Here is a 19,467-nt window from a genome sequence, read left to right on the forward strand (position 1 = left end):
AGCTAAATCTTAATGTTGTTTAGATAGCTACCCTCCTTACTTGTTAAAATCATCAGCTTCATTATTTTCCCTTAAACTAACTGACTGGCTTAATTTTCATTTAATGAATGGTTTATTTCCATCTTCAGGACAGGATATTGTGCATTTATGGTGAAGCACCAGGATACATGGCGAACTTGATCGACCTAACAACCAGAGACAAATCCGCATCAGCACGACAATACCTAATGTAATCCGGTGGGTTATATTTATTTTTTTATTTTTACCTGGGCTCCCAGAGATTGTTGGTGGTCAGTGCTGTGACTCCAGAAGCAGTTCTGGACTTCCTGCATGGAGTTGCACTGTCTGCGGCTTGCCCCATTGCTCTGAGTACATAAGTACATAAGTACATAAGTAGTGCCATACTGGGAAAGACCAAAGGTCCATCTAGCCCAGCATCCTGTCACCGACAGTGGCCAATCCAGGTCAAGGGCACCTGGCACGCTCCCCAAACGTAAAAACATTCCAGACAAGTTATACCTAAAAATGAGGAATTTTTCCAGTCCATTTAATAGCGGTCTATGGACTTGTCCTTTAGGAATCTATCTAACCCCTTTTTAAACTCCGTCAAGCTAACCGCCCGTACCACGTTCTCCGGCAATGAATTCCAGAGTCTAATTACACGTTGGGTGAAGAAAAATTTTCTCCGATTCGTTTTAAATTTACCACACTGTAGCTTCAACTCATGCCCTCTAGTCCTATTATTTTTGGATAGCGTGAACAGTCGCTTCACATCCACCCGATCCATTCCACTCATTATTTTATACACTTCTATCATATCTCCCCTCAGCCATCTCTTCTCCAAGCTGAAAAGCCCTAGCCTTCTCAGCCTCTCTTCATAGGAAAGTCGTCCCATCCCCACTATCATTTTCGTCGCCCTTCGCTGTACCTTTTCCAATTCTACTATATCTTTTTTGAGATACGGAGACCAGTACTGAACACAATACTCCAGGTGCGGTCGCACCATGGAGCGATACAACGGCATTATAACATCCGCACACCTGGACTCCATACCCTTCCTAATAACACCCAACATTCTATTTGCTTTCCTAGCCGCAGCAGCACACTGAGCAGAAGGTTTCAGCGTATCATCGACGACGACACCCAGAGTGTTGGATAAAAGTCTGTAAATGCATTTAGATGTGTGTTTAAACATGTGAAAGGTGCACTGTGTGTGTTGTTTGATGGCATCAATGATTGTGGGATGTTTTGATCTGATTGTATAGAGATTTTATGGGGTTTTGTCTGAAAGTATAGCTTTTCTATTATTTCCTATGGAAAGTTATTTTCAAAAATGGAGATTGTGAAAAAATGTTAATTAGTGTCCATGAGGCAAACACCCTGTGTTCTGACACCTTATTGGCCAGCAGAAGTCAGCTGATGATTCAGAGACCCAGTGTCCCTTGGCAACAGCTTGCCCCAAGGTTGCCAGGTGGGCGGTTTTACCGCCTAATTGGGCAGGTTTTCGCCAGCGGCGGTGGGAAAATTTCGCCGGCTGCGGGATGCGGTTTTTTGGGCGGTTTTCCCGTCGCCACTGTGCGAGTTCGGCGGTTTTTTACGGGGCTTCTATTGGTCCAATTTGGTCCAATAGAAGCTTTTCCGGGGTTTCTATTAGTTTCCTTTCGGCGCTGCCGCCGCCGCCCTGCCTTTAAAAAATTTATTTTCCCTCAAGGCGGCCAGCATTGAAGCGAAGGCAGCAGGCTCAGCTCGGTTCCTGCCTTCGTTCCGTTCCTTCGCATCATGGCTCCACCCTTGCCTGATGTATTCCCTGTTTGCGCAAGGGCGGAGCCATGATGTGAAGGACCGGAACAAAGGCAGGAACCGAGCTGAGCCTGCTGCCTTCGCTTCAATGCTGGCCGCCTTGAGGGAAAATAAATTTTTTAAAGGCAGGGCTGCGGCGGCAGCGCCGAAAGGAAACCAGCAGGGCTACTATCGGGGAGCAAAGGGCAGACGGAAGATGGACGACCAGGGGAGCGGAGAGGGCTGGAAGATGGCGGAGAGGAGGGCAGGGGGGAGACGAGGATTGCTGGACATAGGTGTTTGGATGGAGGGCAGGGGAGAGGAGAGTTGCTGGACATGGGTGGGTGGGTGGGTGGATGGAGAGGAGGGCAGGGGGGAGAGAAGGGTTGCTGGACATGGGTGGATCGAGGGGAGAGGAGGGTTGCTGGACATGGGTGGGTGGATGGAGGGCAGGGGAGAGAGGAGGGTTGCTGGACATGGGTGGATGGAGGGGAGAGGAGGATTGCTGGACATGGGTGAATGGAGGGCAGGGGGAAGAGGAGGGTTGCTGGACATGGGTGGATGGAGGGCAGGGGGGAGAGGAGGGTTGCTGGACATGGGTGGATGGAGGGGAGAGGAGGGTTGCTGGACATGGGTGGATGGAGGGCAGGGGAGAGGAGGGTTGCTGGACATGGGTGGATGGAGGGGGGAGGAGGATTGCTGGACATGGGTGGATGGAGGGCAGGGGGAGAGGAGGGTTGCTGGACATGGGTGGATGGACGGCAGGGCAGGGGGGAGAGGAGGGTTGCTGGACATGGGTGCATGGAGGGGAGAGGAGGGTTGCTGGACATGGGTGGGTGGATGGAGGGCAGGGGAGAGCAGGGCTGCTGGACATGGGTGGGTGGATGGAGGGCAGGGGAGAGGAGGGTTGCTGGACATGGGTGGAGGAGAGGGAAGGGAGAGAGAAGAAATGCTGGATATTGGTGGAGGGGAGGGAAGAGTGAGGAATGAGATGAGAAGAGGGAAAGGGAAGAGAGGAGAATAACTGCAAATGGATGGAGAAAATAGGTAGAAGCTGAGGACCACAAATGAAGAAGAAAGGAGGAAAGAAATAAATGGAAAGGAAGCCCTGGAAACGGAGTTAAGAGGACAGATAGCAGCAGAATCGGATACTGGGCCAGCATGAGCAGAAAAACAGTCACCAGACAACAAAGGTAGAAAAAAACTCATTTTATTTTCATTATAGTGTTTGGAATATGTTCACCTTGAGAATCAGGTGCTCAACATTAAAAGTTTATATTTATTTACTTATTTATGGCATTTTATCCCACATTAAACATGAATTAAATTGGAATCTGGGATCATTTAATAGTTTTTTTCCTGGAGAGAGTAATGCATTGCCCCCCCCCCCCCCCCCCGGCTATAGCCAGCTCTGCAATTTGGGGGGGGGGGGGGGGGGGGGCGCAGAGGTGGATGGGGGGGGGGCGCAGAGGTGGACGGGGGAGAGAGCCTGTTGTTAAAAATTTACCAGCACACCACTGCCCTGAATCCCAGCTAGTGCTGTTCCTGCTGTTAGGAAGGAAGGTTTTTTTGTTGATTTCATTTAAAGGGTGAGGCAGTAGGTTCCTGTACTGAAAGAGAAGATCCTGAGCTCCAACATACAAGGGGGAAGAACAAAGAAGCTCCAAGAAGGGCAAAAGGACACTGAAAGGTCACAGTTTAATCTGACTTACCTGTTGTAGAGACTGAATCTGGGGGCAAAAGGTAAAAAACGGATACAGCGGGATCCTCGGGATCCTCCCGGATTCGATTTAAAAACCTTAAAAAGTAATTTTTTTTTCTTTGCCCAGATGTTTACATGTGGACATTTTACATATATCTTCCAAAATAAATGTTTTTAGAAGAAGACAGCTGATGTAGTTAAAGCTGAGAATTATTCTCCCGGGATCCTCCTATTTCCGTACCAATCTTGTCCTCCTTAAAAGTTGCGATTCTCCGTGCAACGGTAACATTACGTCACAGGGGGCGTAACTTAGCGGATCGGGCATTCTCAAGCGTAAAATAAGGTTTCATGACAGAAGGGGTGCTTCTTTGTTTTCATGACCGCTACTGCTGACAATATGCAGAGATCACCAGCCATAACCCAGCGCTACACAAATCTTGTAGAAAGTTAAACAAAGAGGTACAATAGACTGGAGTGGAAGTGAGCCTACCTAGTCCACTGTAAGATAGCCAATTAGGTTAATCTCGGTTTCCTCCACTCCCCTTTGCAGCCGTCATTCCCATACACTCAAATCACAGCAAGCAAACCTATGAGCTGCTGCTAGGGGGTTTAATAGCCAGGAGTGGAAGTGAGCCTATCTAGTCCACTGTAACCAAGGAAGCCAATTTGGTTCATCTCTATTTCCACTCCCCCGCGCAGTCGTCATTGCCATTCACACAAAACAAAGCAAGCAAACCTATTCGTTACTGCATCTGCGTTGTAGAGGTCTATAAAATAATGAGTGGAGTTGACCAGGTAGATGTGAAGCCTCTGTTCACGCTTTCCAAAAATACTAGGACTAGGGGGCATGTGATGAAGCTACAATGTAGTAAATTTAAAACGAATCAGAGAAAATTTTTCTATTTTTGATCAGAAGGGCCAAATATATCACGATCCTGCAGTATGCGGCCCTTCTGATTAAAAATAGACCAGGATCTTGATGTATGTGGCCCTTCTGATGCCAAATGCACCAGGATCCTGGTCTGTTTTGCCCTTATGAGCGAAATAAACAAGGATCCTGCTGTTTGTGGCCCTTGAGATCGCAAATAGACCAGGATCCGGCAGTATGCGGCCCTACAGATCAAAAATACACCAGGATCTAGAGGTATGCCGCCCTTCTGATCCCAAATACAGCAGGATCTGGTCTATTTCGCCCTTCTGAGCAAAATAAACAAGGATCCTGCTGTTTGTGGCCCTTGCGATCGCAAATAGACCAGGATCCAGTTTCGAATATGAGTAACAGAGTGTGACTGCCATGATGGTAGTTTCAATAACCTCTTACCCAAGCTGCATACCATCAGTGATTGAGAAGATTGGACAGCGCGTTGGTGGGACAGTTCATGTGCAAAGGACTTTTCCTTATTTACAGACTGCGAGGATCTTGTAATTGAATGAGCAATATAATATTAGCGCTATATCACTGGCTGCGTGTATGGAAATGCAGTTGAAGTGAATAACCCCGTTGATTCCAACTATGCTTGTAAAAACATTTGTTACTATCTCTCAGTCAATATCGCTTAAGGTTGATGAATTGTGATACTGATAGTATATGATATATTTTGTTCATGCTACAGATGCACAGTTTTACACTGTTTTTTGAAATTGAAATTGAAATGGGTATGTAGTAAGGGTGAGTGGTGAATGAATGTTGATGAATGTAAGTGTAGTCAGATGACTAATGTTGAAATATAGTGGTTGTAATAATAAAAACAAAGATTTTTGATAAATTATCAGATTATTCTTCCCAATATGCATTAGTCCATATTAAATTTCATCTGCCATTTGGATGCCCAGTCTTCCAGGAGGGCAGCTTCTCCTCTGCTTTTTTATCTTGAAAATATTCACCCCCACTGAGAAAAACTATACTGTCGGGGACTGGGAATTATTAGCTGGAGGAGTGGAGACACCTTTGGAAGGGGCACCCCTTCACAGTCATTACGAACCATAAGAATCTTCTTTATCTACAGGAAGCCAAGCTCCTAAAACCTTGACAAGCCAGATGGACCCTCTTCTTTGCCAGATTTGATTTCCACCTTACTTTCTGACTAGCAGAGAAGAATGTTCATGCAGATGCACTCTCAAGGTCTTTTGAACAAGAGGAACAGCCTGAGGAACCCCAATTTATCTTGGACAAAGCCAAGATCCTGCTTTCTTCCCAACTTGCTGTACCCCTGGGGAAAACATCAGTGCCTCTCCAGGCCCGTAAGAAGGTCATGCAGTGGGCCCATTCCACCTGCCTTGCAGGACATCCCAGAATCCAGAAGACCTCTTTATTGGTGGCATCAAATTATAAGAGATATTCAACAGTTTGCTTTATCTTGTTCGGACTGTGCTCAGCACAAAGTTCCCCATATAAGTCCCTGGGGACTTGTTCAACCTCTGCTATACTCAAAGAGCCATGGGCCCAGATATCCATAAATCTTGTCACTGACCTCCCAACATCCAACAGACCTACAGTCATCTGAGTGGTAGTGGACTGGTTCACCAAGATGGCCCACTTTATTCCCATGCAATGATTACCATCAGTTATCAGACTAGCACATTCCTTCTTCCAACACATTTTTCGACTACATGGGCTCCCAGCATGGATACTCAGTGATCATAGAGTACAGTTTACCTCCCAATTTTGGCGGCAACTGTGCTTCTATTTGGGAGTCAAACCAGATTTCTCCTCAGCTTACCATCCGTAAACGGGCAGACTGAGCAGGTCAATCAAACCTTAAAGACCTTCCTTCATTTTTATGTTAATAAACGTCAGGACAATTGGTCTTTTTTACTCCCTTGGGTGGAATTTGCCTATAATAGTCATGTTCATGAATCTTTGCAGATGTTTATTTATTTGTTGCATTTGTGCCCCACATTTTCCCACCTATTTGCCATGTAAGACTGCCATCCATGCCTACCTATGCCCGTTCCTGAGAGGTCTGATACCCCGACATCCCAGCAGATATCCGAGATGTTTGGGATCAGGTATGCCCTCAACTACAACAAGTGTCTGCCTCCTTCAAGCAGTGATCTGACTGACTCAGAAACCAAATACCCATTTTCCATCCTGGTAGAAGAGTAAAGCTCAGTACTAAGTACCTACGACTTCATCTGCCATCCCAGAAATTCTCTCCATGCTTCATCAGTCCCTTTAGAATCTAAGAAAGCATTGGAACAGTGACCTATCATCTCCACTTCCCATCCACCATGAAAATCCATAACGCCTTTCATATTCCCTCCTTAAACCCTTCATTGCCTCCACATGGCGTTCTGACTGATTGACTAGTCATGCTACAGTTGTCATGCCAGATCCTGAGTATGAGGTGAATTAAATCTTAGATTCCAAACGTCAAAGAGGACATCTTTTCTATCTGCTATTGTGGAAAGGTTTTGTTCCTGAAAATAATGGGAACTCGCAACATGTCTATGCCCCTGGTTTGCTTTATGACTTCCATGCCCGGTACTCTTCCAAGCCCGGGCCGGGACCATGGGGGAAGAACCTGAAGGGGAGGGTATTGTCACTCCTTCCTACCTTGGTGGTATGTTTCGCTTCTGTCAGCTCCCTCCCCTTTGTGCAACTTCGGCAGCGCATCTCCTTTTGGCTGCTTCCACCCTCGCACCAGGTAATGAGCACTTATGGGCCATGATTCTGGATATTGGGGACATCAGGGCAGCGCTCCAACATCAGACACTCTCCCTCCTTTATCTTCAGTCCTCACTCAGTAAGTGGGGTCTTGGAAACAGGTCCTGTTTGTAGCCTCTCTGCTAGAGTTCGTGGTGTGCACCCTTGATTTCTTGACCTGACCCTCATCTAAATTCTGACCCTGCCTGGATTGCCACCTGACCTGACCTTCACCTGGATTCTGACTCTGGCTGGATTGCTACTGTAGCATGATGTAAGTTTAATTGTCAGAGTTATTGATTTTGCTGGATCAGATCCAAATCATATAAAATATACAGCTGCAAAGACTTATTGGGACAGAATCAGATAAACTGGTCTGGCTTTCATCTCCCCCCCTTTCCCTCCGGAAAACTACTGAGAACATGAACTAGCTGGGTGGATACCTAAGACCATCAACACCTCTCCAAAGACAGCAATCCCAGAGACTACAGTAGCAAAAGACAGTGAAACTCCACCTATTCTCAAACAAACTCAGACTGAAAAGCCCAGTTATCTGACAAAAGAAGCCCCTCAGACAGACTCTTGTAATCCTGTCAGATGCCTTATGGATTTGTATCTGCCACAGATGTCCAGACAGGAAGTCTTATGATGTCATTAAACATGGGACCAGTTACCATGCCCCATCTAAAAACCAGATGAAGCCAGTTCTCAGACACCCCATCTGACTTCAGCCTAGGGTCCAGCACGAGAATATAAAAAGACTGGAAAAAGCCCAGCTCGCTCTCTTGGGATCTGCTGCTCTTGGGACCTGCTTCTCTCTGCTGAACTTCACACACACCCTGGTCCCTGACAAGAATTCTCCAGGCAACAACCACAGCTTTGCAAGAAAAGACTTATTCAGCAGAGAGGATTCCTTCTTCACTCCAACCAGCCAGCAACTCTATCAAAGTGAGTTATCATATCTAGCATAATTTATAATTCAGACTTGATATCTTGAAGCACATTTCCGCTTGTGATAAGATTCTTAAAAACTACCTCTCGCTTGTAACATTTTTACATTACCTGCATTGTAAATAAACCTTTTTTTAAAGTTAAATATATGGTCTTTTATGTTCTGAGCACATGTTCTTAAACCTTACAGTGCAGGTTAATTTAATTTAACAAATATAATATTTAATTCCCCTTTTTCCTATATATCCTTATCTTATTACCTTATAGGTAATTGGTGGAGAATAGACAATAGAATCAAAAATATATATATAATATTTCCTACACTACCTGACCTGATCTTCACCTGGATTCTGACCCCGCCTAGATTGATGCCTGACCTGACCTTTGCCTAGACTCAGCCTCACTCTGCTGTGCCAGCCCTGTTGCTTGTCACTCTCTTGGGATCCCCGTCTGCCCTTCTGAGGACCTTTCAAGTCCTACTGGCTACCCGCACCTGAGGGCTGAACTCTCGGGGAACAGTGGCTAGTTAGATGAAGACCCCAGCTCTCGTCGTCTGCCGAGCACCACTGCCTGGTGGTGGCACAAGGGCTCACTTTTACTAGTACTAAAGCACGACAATATGTTTTTGCCTCCAACACAATCTTCTTTTTTTCAAATATTTTTTTACTATTATAATAATGAAAATAAGAACAATGCAGCATATCAAAAATATATAAAATAGAAAAAAAATTCTAAATTATACAAGCATCATTGAGAAAGTAAAGAAGGGTGAAGAACATGGGAAGGGATGGGGACACAGATTAAATGCTGAACATGGGCAAATAGGGACAGAGACACAGAGGTGAGGTTATGGATAGGAGAGAGAGGGAGTAAGAGGGAAAGATAGTGAACATGGAGCGAAAAAAGTCAAATAAGAGATAAGCAGAAGATGGATATGGATGGGGAACAGAGAGTGGAGAGAGAAAGATGGCGAGAAGGGGAGATGCTGGAATGCATATAAAAAGGAGAGAGGGAGGCACATGCTGGATAGAAGGGAAAGAAAAGGCAGGCAGTGGATGGAAGGGGCAGAGAAAGCTGGCAGACACCCCCAAATCACAAATGTTGAAACACATACCAGGAAATATAGATGGAAAGCGATGGCCATAAATGCTTGTAGTCTAAGCAATAAAGTTCATGACCTTCAAGCCCTGATGTTGGAGGCAGACTTAGATGTTGTTGCAATCACGGAGACGTGGCTCAATGGTTCCCATGAATGGGATGCAAACATACCAGGCTATAATCTATTTAGGAAGGATAGAGAGGGTCAAAAAGGTGGAGGAGTAGCTCTGTATGTAAAGAATGATATCATGGTGACTGAAATGACAGGGACCTGGGGAAAGGAAGAAGCGATATGGATCACCTTAAAAAGAGATGATAGAACCTCTGTCCACGTGGGTGTTGTCTACAGACCCCCGACACAATTAGAGGAACTAGATAAAGATCTGATTGCAGATATTCAAAAATTAGGAAAGAAAAAAGAGGTTCTGTTGATGGGAGATTTCAATCTGCCGGATGTAGATTGGAAGGTTCCGTCTGCAAAATCGGAAAGAAGTAGAGAGATCATGGATGCTTTCCAAAGTGTTCTCCTCAGACAAATTGTGACGGAACCCACGAGGGAGGGAGCGACACTGGATCTGGTGCTCACAAATGGGGATAGTGTGTCAAATGTCGGAGTGGGTGCACGCCTGAAAAGCAGTGACCATGAAACGGTTTGGTTTGATGTGACGGCTGAAGTGGAGGGCGGCCACTCTAAACTCAAAGTCCTGGACTTTAAGCGTGCTGACTTTAGTAAAATGGGGGAATACCTGAGGAAGGAGCTGATGGGCTGGGAGGACGTACAAGAAGTGGAAGGACAGTGGTCCAGGCTGAAAGAAGTAATAAATAGGGCCACAGACCTTTATGTAAGGAGAGTAAATAAAAGCAAGAGAAAAAGGAAACCAATATGGTTCTCCAAGCAAGTGGCTGAGAAATAAAGGCTAAAGAGTTAGCGTTCCAGAAATATAGAAAATTTCAAGAAGAGGAACACGGGGAGGAATACCGGATGAAACTAAAAGAAGCCAAGAGAGAGCTACGTCTGGCGAAGGCGCAAGCAGAAGAACAAATGGCTAGAAAAGTAAGGAGGGGAGACAAAAATTTCTTCAGGTATATTAGTGAAAGGAGAATGACTAAAAAGGGAATTGTGAGACTAAAAGATACAGCGAAACGCTATGTAGATAATGATGAAGAAAAAGCCAATTTGCTAAATAGATACTTTTGTTCTGTTTTCACTGAAGAAAATCCTGGAGAAGGACCACGAGGGACTGGCAAAAGTACACCTGAGAATGGAGTGGATAGAGCACCGTTCACGGAAGAGAGTGTGAATATCCTGGAAGCCAATAAGTTGCAAGATCCGAGACAACATGGTTTTACCAGGGAAATCGTGCCAAACGAATCTCATTGAATTCTTTGATTGGGTAACTGGAGAATTGAATCATCGACATGCTATAGACACAATCTACTTAGATTTTAGCAAAGCTTTTGACACGGTTCCCTCAGGAGGCTCTTAAATAAACTCGATGGGCTGAAGATAGGTCCCGAAGTGGTGAACTGGATTAGGAACTGGTTGACGGACAGACGACAGAGGGTGGTGGTAAATGGAGTTCGTTCGGAGGAGGGAAAGGTGAGTAGTGGAGTGCCTCAGGGATCGGTGCTGGGGCCGATTCTGTTCAATGTATTTGTGAGTGACATTGCTGAAGGGTTAGAAGGTAAAGTTTGCCTATTTGCGGATGATACTAAGATTTGCAACAGAGTGGACACCCGGGAGGGAGTGGAAAGCATGAAAAAGGATCTGAGGAAGCTAGAAGAATGGTCTAAGGTTTGGAAATTAAAATTCAATGCGAAGAAATGCAAAGTGATGCACTTAGGGAGTAGAAACCCAAGAGAGACTTATGTGTTAGGCGATGAGAGTCTGATAGGTACTGAGGGGGAGAGGGATCTTGGTGTGATAGTATCCGAGGATCTGAAGGCGACAAAACAGTGTGACAAGGCGGTGGCCGTAGCGAGAAGGTTGCTAGGCTATATAGAGAGAGGTGTGATCAGCAGAAGAAACGAAGTGTTGATGCCCCTGTACAAGTCATTGGTGAGGCCCCACCTGGAGTATTGTGTTCAGTTTTGGAGGCCGTACCTTGCGAAGAATGTTAAAAAAATGGAAGCGGTGCAAAGAAAAGCTACGAGAATGGTACGGGATTTGCGTTCCAAGACGTATGAAGAGAGACTTGCTGACCTGAACATGTATACCCTGGAGGAAAGGAGGAACAGGGGTGATATGATACAGACGTTCAAATATTTGAAAGGTATTAATCCGCAAACAAATCTTTTCCGGAGATGGGAAGGCGGTAGAATGAGAGGACATGAAATGAGGTTGAAGGGGGGCAGACTCAGGAAAGATGTCAGGAAGTATTTTTTCACAGAGAGGGTGGTGGATGCTTGGAATGCCCTCCCGCGGGAGGTGGTGGAGATGAAAATGGTAACGGAATTCAAACATGCGTGGGATATGCATAAAGGAATCCTGTGCAGAAGAAATGGATCCTCAGAAGCTTAGCCGAAATTGGGTGGCGGAGCAGGTGGGGCGAAGAGGGGTTGGTGTTTGGGAGGCGAGGATAGTGGAGGGCAGACTTATACGGTCTGTGCCAGGGCCGGTGATGGGAGGCGGGACTGGTGGTTGGGAGGCGGGAAGTACTGCTGGGCAGACTTGTACAGTCTGTGCCCTGAATAAGGCAGGTACAAATCAAGGTAAGGTATACACATATGAGTTTGTCTTGTTGGGCAGACTGGATGGACCATGCAGGTCTTTTTCTGCCGTCATCTACTATGTTACTATTTTACTATGTATATAGAAAGGGAGAGAGGGCAGACAGTGGATGGAATGGGCAGAGAAAGCAAACAGACACTGGATGAAAGGGAGAGAGAAAGAGAGCAGATGCTGGATGGAAGGGAGAGAGTGAAGACAAGACGAGGAAAGCAGAAACCGGAGACGACAAAGGTAGAAAAAAAGATTTATTTATTTGCTTTAAAATAAAGTAGTATTGTGGCTGTGGTGATAAATAGAAAATGAAAATAAGGTGATCTTTTTGTTGGACTAATTTTAATACATTTTTGACTAACTTTCAGAGACTAAAACCTCCATCCTTAGGTCAGGACAGGACCATAATATCAGTATACTGTACTGACCTGAGGAAGGAGGTTTTGGCCTCTGAAAGCTAATTGAAAAATGTATTAGTCCAATAAAATGGTATTATCTTATTTTCTATTTTTTGTTTTATTTCTTTTTGTTAATTAGTAAAGTGGTGATTGGTATTTGTCTGCTATCTTTATATTTTGAACAGTACTAGGGGACTGTTTCTATGGTGTTGCATTGTATGCGGGATCTGGCCTCTTGGGGGTTCAGTTTAATTTTAGTTTGTGGTTACTTATTCTATACTTGGTGAGGAAGTATCGGTGTTCATATTTGTGAAAAAGACATGGTTTTCTGTTGGCAGGATCATTTTTACTAATGTCTTGGTTAGTTTTACAATGGGTGTAATGATGTTCTAGTGCTCACTGCAGTGTTTAAGATGCTGCCTTTCCTAGGTACTCCCTTGTTGTGTGACTCGTAGATTGTTACTAAAAATAATATTTTCATATAGAGGAGGGGGTGTTAAAAAATGATCAGCCCCGGGTGTCAAATACGCTAGGTACGCCACTGGGTGGGAGGAAGGTACTAGTATAGAGCACAAGCAGCAGGTGCAGGTGGACCTGAGCTGTGTTGAGGATAGACCCTCTAAGTGGCCATGGAGTAACCTCAGGAGGGTGGCTAGGCATTTTGTGACAACTTGTTTTTGTCTGAAAATAATTATACTTAGATTGGATGACAGGTTTCAATTTAGCTATGTTCAGTCTGTTTAACCAAGAAGTAATAGATTCCATCATGGAAAAGGATCAAGAGGTATATAACTCCTTGATAAAAGAGGAAAGGGCATTCAGAATACTTTGAGTATAGAATGTTACAGTACTGTTAGAAGATTTTATTTTCTCCACACACCTCTTGGTTTTAACATGGCACAGCTGCCAGGAAAGTTGTTTCAGAGATTTATTAGCACCCTCAGAGAAAGAGCTTTTAGTCATGTTCATATAAAAGGCTATTTGTTCAGTCTCAAGAGCTGCTATCTGGTGTTTGACCTGCAACATTTTCTGGAAGGTGTGTTTATTCGTAGTACATTTATAATCAGTCTCAAGAGCAGTTAGTGAGGCATAAAAGTCATCTAATTGTGCCTTCACTTGTTTTTTAATATCTGAAGATATTTTAGATATATGGCCAAGAAGGACCACTTTCCAAGCATCCCAAAAAGTGAACAAATATAGTTTGTCAGTATAATTAAAATGAATGTATTCCTCCCAGGCTAAGGTTAGCTGCTGTATGAACACTGGGTTCTGAAGAAGTCACCTATTAAAGGACTACTGCTGAGGCAAGGAGTATCACTTAAATTGCCTAAGTGGAAACACACAGTGGTATGGTAGCAATGGTGCTGTCTAAAACCATAGAGTGAAGTGAAGAAGATATAAACCAATAATTGATTCTGGTGAAAGAATGAGTAGTCCCTTTCTCCTGCATGCATTGCGCACCAGTTGTCTATGAGAGATAAATCCTTTACATTTTGCCAGATAAGCTTGTTAATTGGATTAGTCTTGAAATTATTTTCAGATTTATCTAAAGATGATAGTGCACAATTAAAATCACTGCCTAAACGCAGTGGCGTACCTAGGGTAGTTGACACCCGGGGCCGGTCATTTTTTAACACCCCCCCCCCCCCCCCCCCCAAATCTAGTACTAGGCATGCCGAGAATACAAAACACTCAGGACCTATAGAGCAATTCTACCATACCATAAGCAGTCATTTCTACGAGTCACACAAGGAAAAGGAAAGCATCTTAAACACTACAGTGAGCACTAGAACATCAATTCACCTATTGTAAAACGAAACCAGACAGAATAGTACAGATCGTAGATCCTGCACAGTCAATGCCAACTGAAAGCCATGTCTTTTTCACAAACACAGATACACCCTAATCCACTATAGAATAAGTAATCATAAACTTTCTATTTAGACAAAAATTAAACTGAACCCCCAATGCCAGACTCTGCATACAATGCAACACCACAGAAACAGAAACTGTCCCCTAGTACTGTGCAAAATATAAAGACAGCAGATGTACATTTGAAAAAAAAACCTAACAAGTACCAATCACCACTTTACAAATTAACAAATAGAAATAAAACAAATATAGAAAGTAAAATAATACCATTTTATTGGACTAATACATTTAGCTTTCAGAGGCCAAAACCTCCGTCCTCGGGTCAGTACAGTATAGTGCTGTTACAGTATCCTATCCTGACCTGAGGAAGGGGGTTTTGTTCTCCGAAAGTTAGTCAAAATGTATTAAAATTAGTCCAATAAAAAGATTACCTTATTTACATGTTCTATTATAAACATTTAACACATCTACAATACTTTATCCTAAAGCAAAAAAAATAAAAAAATATATTTTATTTACAGTTTGTTGTCTCTGGTTTCTGCTTTCCTCATCTTCTTTTCACCGTCTTCCTTCCATCCAGCATCTGTCTTCACTCTCTCTCTCTCTCTGCCATCCAGTGTCTGCCCTCTCTGCCGTCCCTTCCATCCACTGCCTGCCCTTTCTCTCTGCCCCTTCAATCCACCATTTGCCCTCCCTCTCCCATCCATCCAGGGTCTGCCCTCCCTCTTGCTCCCCCTTCCATCTAGGATCTGTCCCCTCTCTCTCTCTGCCCCTTTTTTCAGCCCCCAGTTCAGCCCCCTTCTCCCCTCTGAACACCCCCACCCCAGTCCCCTTCTGTCTGAGACCCCCACCACAGTCCCCTTCTCCCCTCCCCTGTCTGAGACCCCCACCCCAGTCCCCTTCTCTCCTCTGAACACCCCCACCCCAGTCCCCTTCTCCCCTCCCCTGTCTGAGATCCCCACCCCAGTCCCCTTCTCCCCTCCCCTTTTCCCCTCTGAACACCCCCACCCCAGTCCACTTCTCCCCTCTGAGATCCCCACCCCAGTCCCCTTCTCCCCTCCCCCTCCCCTGTCTGAGATCCCCACCCCAGTCCCCTTCTCCCCTCTGAACACCCCCACCCCAGTCCCCTTCTCCCCTCCCCTTCCCCGTCTGAGACCCCCACCCCCCTTCTCCCCACCCCAGTCTCCTTCTCCCTCCCCCTCTCTGAGACCCCCACCACAGTCCCCTTCTCCCCTCCCCTGTCTGAGACCCCACCCCAGTCCCCTTCTCTCCTCTGAACACCCCCATCCCAGTCCCCTTCTCCCCTCCCCTTCCCTTCTCCCCTCTGAGATCCCCACCCAAGTCCCCTTATCCCCTCCCCCGTCTGAGATCCCCACCCCAGTCCCCTTCTCCCCTCCCCTTTTCCCCTCTGAGACCCCACCCCAGTCCCCTTCTCCCCTCTGAACACCCCCACCCCAGTCCCCTTCTCCCCTCTGAGATCCCCACCCCAGTCCCCTTCTCCCCTCCCCTGTCTGAGACCCCCACCCCAGTCCCCTTCTCCCCTCTGAACACCCCCACCTGAGTCCCTTTCGCCCCTCTCCTTCCCCACTTCAGTCCCGTTAAAACCGGCGAAGCAGCGTCGCAGGCAGCGCCTCGTGCCCTGCTTGTAAAAAAAAAAAAAATCAAATCTCTTTCCTTCTCCTCGTCTTGACGTCTTGACGTCGACTCGGGCTTTCCAATCAAATTGATTGGAAGGCCCGAGTCGACGTCAAGACGAGGAGGAGAAGGAGAAGGAGGTTTGATTTTTTTTTTTTACAAGCAGGGCACGAGGCGCTGCCTGCGACGCTGCTTTGCCGGTTTTTTAAATGTGCGGCACCGCGGGAACGGCCACGGGAGGCGGCGGGAGCGGAGCACCCCCCACCCACTGGCACCCGGGGCGGACCGCCCCCACCGCCCCCCCCCCCCCCTTGGTACGCCACTGCCTAAACGGAGAGAGCCTTTTAGCTAGAGATTTAACATCTGAAAGAAATTCGCAAAATATGAAAAGGAGTTATTATTAGGAGCATATATATTGTAAAGGGGGTCTGCTTCCTCCTCTGGGGTGGGTCAGCTGACCAACGAGGCTCTTCGTGGTCCGAGATAGAATACTGCGGATACGGGAACTCAGGGCCAAAAGCCTTTTATTATCCAGGCAATTTCACAGCTAAAATCATAACATCTTCTTCAAAACAAAAGGAAAGAAAAGAAAAAGGTACAATCCAGGTTCCAAAATCCCTTTAGCACCCGCTCGGTTTCCCTTCCCCCTCCTTCCAGAGGGCTTAGTCAGAGTCCAGCATACTTTTACTATAGCCCCATAAAGCAGAAAACTCTTCATTCACAGTATTTGCACAACCACCAATATCACCTATCCCCTGCCTTTTACACAGTCCTGAGGAAACCCTGCGAGGAGCACGGTTGTCAGTTTCTCCCACCTCTCAGTACCACCTCCGGTGTGGCCTCCTCCACTGCCTTCAAGTACTGGGCAGGGCAACCTTTGAATCCTCCCACTCCATGGTAGCTGATTCCTCTCCCTTGGGCAGCTCTGCCAGGCTCCTTCCTTCCTCCACATACTACTACTACTTAACATTTCTAGATACTCCATACTCCATGGAATCTCCCTCTCTCCTCGTATCTCCTCTCTCCTGGGGACTGAGAGCCTCCAGGAACTCAGCTCTCTCCCTCCCACAGCTGGGGGGAATTATATACTGATGGCGAAGCCAGGGAAACTGAGCTTCAACCTTAGTGGGGAAGAGAGTAACAGGCTCACTCTGTCTCAAGCCCAGGCTCCCCCTGCTGGGGCTGGGAATCCATTCCCTTTTTTCAGGACTACTCCCCTCTCTCCTTTTTGCAAGGACTTCTGGGACCTGTAGTTCTGGGCTCAACTGCTTCAGGGGGTGATCTCTGGGGCTTGCCTTGTCACAATATTAGCTAAGGTTATATAGTTACCATCTAATGTCCCAATTACAATAATATCTCAAGCAAAAAACAGACCAAAGATATAGGAGTGCTGGGCAAATTAATTAGTACAAATACCAACATAGCCATGTTTCGCCCTACGGCTGCATCAGGGGTTAGAAACTAATAAGAAACAGATAAAATATCAATTACTTAAAATGATAAAATCAGCAAATAACATTACTGATTGTCCTGATGTTTATTAACATAAAAATGAAGGAAGGTCTTTAAGGTTTGATTGACCTGCTCAGTCTGCTCGTTTGTTTGTGGATGGTAAGCTAAGGAGAAATCTGGTTTGACTCCCAAATAGGAACACAGTTGCGCCAGAATTGGGAGGTAAACTGTACTCTATGATCACTGAGTATCCATGCTGGGAGCCCATGTAGTCGAAAAATGTGTTGGAAGAAGGAATGTGCTAGTCTGATAGCTGATGGTAATCCTTGCATGGGAATAAAGTGGGCCATCTTGGTGAACTGGTCCACTACCACTCAGATGACTATAGGTCTGTTGCATGTTGGGAGGTCAGTGACAAAATTTATGGATATCTTCTCTCACATAAAACATATCCAGCACTCACAAAATTCAACACATGAAAGAATCACTCCATTTCCTAGCCTTTCACACAGCACATGTCATTTCTCACATACCATATTTTTCATCATAGATCCAATAATCTCTAATCATTTTTTCTTTCAAATTTTACAGATTGTCAGGAGCAATTTAGTTACAGGTCTTATTTCTCTGATGTTTCCAGCCCTTCTCCCAACTGAAAACACAGGGGTCTTTTTACCAAGCTTCAGGAAGAGGGCCCTTTTTCCCGTGTGCCAGGGCCCTTTTTATTGCAGTAGGTAAAAAAAAACCCAGGCACACATGGCCATGCGGTAAAATAACTCACTGAGGTGGTGATAAGGGTTCCTGCTAACTCGGCAGTAATGATTACCTCCAGGTTACCACCGTGCAAGCCATTTCCGGGGGGGGGGGAGGGGGGTTCCCCCGGAAATGGCGAGCACTCAGGGCGGGACTATCACTGGTGGCTGCATTGGGCCAACGGTAGTATCGGAAGAGCAAGCGGTACGCCCACATTGGAATTACCACCGCTAAAAGGGCCCCACAGTGATCCGTAACCTTTTATTAAAATCATCCATAGTACCTGAAGATTGGAGGGTGGCCAATGTAACACTGAGTTTTTTAAAGGGTTCCAGGGGTGATCTGGGAAATTACAGACAGGTAAGCCTGACTTCAGTGCTGGGCAAAATAGTGGAAACTATTGTAGAGAATAAAATTACAGAATATATAGCCAAACTTGGTTTAATGGGACAGAGTCAGCATGGATTCAGCCAAGAGAAGTCTTACCTTAACAATTTGCTTCATTTTTTTGAAGGCGTGAATAAACATTTCAATAAAGGTGAGCTAGTTGATGTACCATATCTAGATTTTCAGAAAACATTTGACAAAGTTCCTCATGAGAGACTCCTGAGAAAATTAAAGAGTCATGGGATAGGAGACAATGTTCTGTTGTGGATTAGGAACTAGTTATTGGACAGAAAACAAAGGGTAGGGTTAAATGGCCATTTTTCTTAATGGAGGAGGATGAAAAGTGTAGTGCCACAGGGATCTGTACTGGGACTGGTGCTATTTGACATGTTTATAAATGATCTGGAAATCAGAATGACAAATGAGGTGATTAAATTTCTAGATGACAAAAAACTATTCAAAGTTGTTTAAACATATGCGGATTGTGGAAAAACTGCAGGGAGACCTTAGGAAATTGGGAGACTGGGCATCCAAATGGCATATGAAATTTAATGTAGACAAATGCAAAGTGATGCACATTGGGAAGAGTAATCTAAATCATAGTTACCAGATGCTAGGGTCCACCTTGGGAGTGAGCACCCAAGAAAAAGATACAGGTATCATTTTAAACATTACATTGAAATCTTCTGCCCAGTTTGTGTTGGTGGCCAAAAAAAACAAACAGGATGCTAGGAATTATTAGGAAAGGGATGGTAAATATGACCAAGATTACCACGATGCCTCTGTATCGCTCTATGTGTGACCTGATATTGAGTATTGCATTCAATTCTGGTTGCCATATCTAAAAAAAGATATAGTGGAATGAGAAAAGGTTCAAAGAAGAGCAACCAAAATGATAAAGAGGATGAAACTCCTCTCATATGAATGAAGGCAAAGAGGTTAGGGATCTTCAGCTTGGAAAAGAGACAGCTGAGGAGAGATATGATTGAGGTCTACAAAATCCTGAGTAGTGTAGAATGGATAAAAGTGAATCAATTGTTACGCTTTCAACAAGTGAAAAGACTAGTGGACA

The sequence above is a fragment of the Microcaecilia unicolor genome, chromosome 1, assembly GCF_901765095.1.
Source record: "Microcaecilia unicolor chromosome 1, aMicUni1.1, whole genome shotgun sequence".
NCBI classification, from domain to species: Eukaryota; Metazoa; Chordata; class Amphibia; order Gymnophiona; family Siphonopidae; genus Microcaecilia; species Microcaecilia unicolor.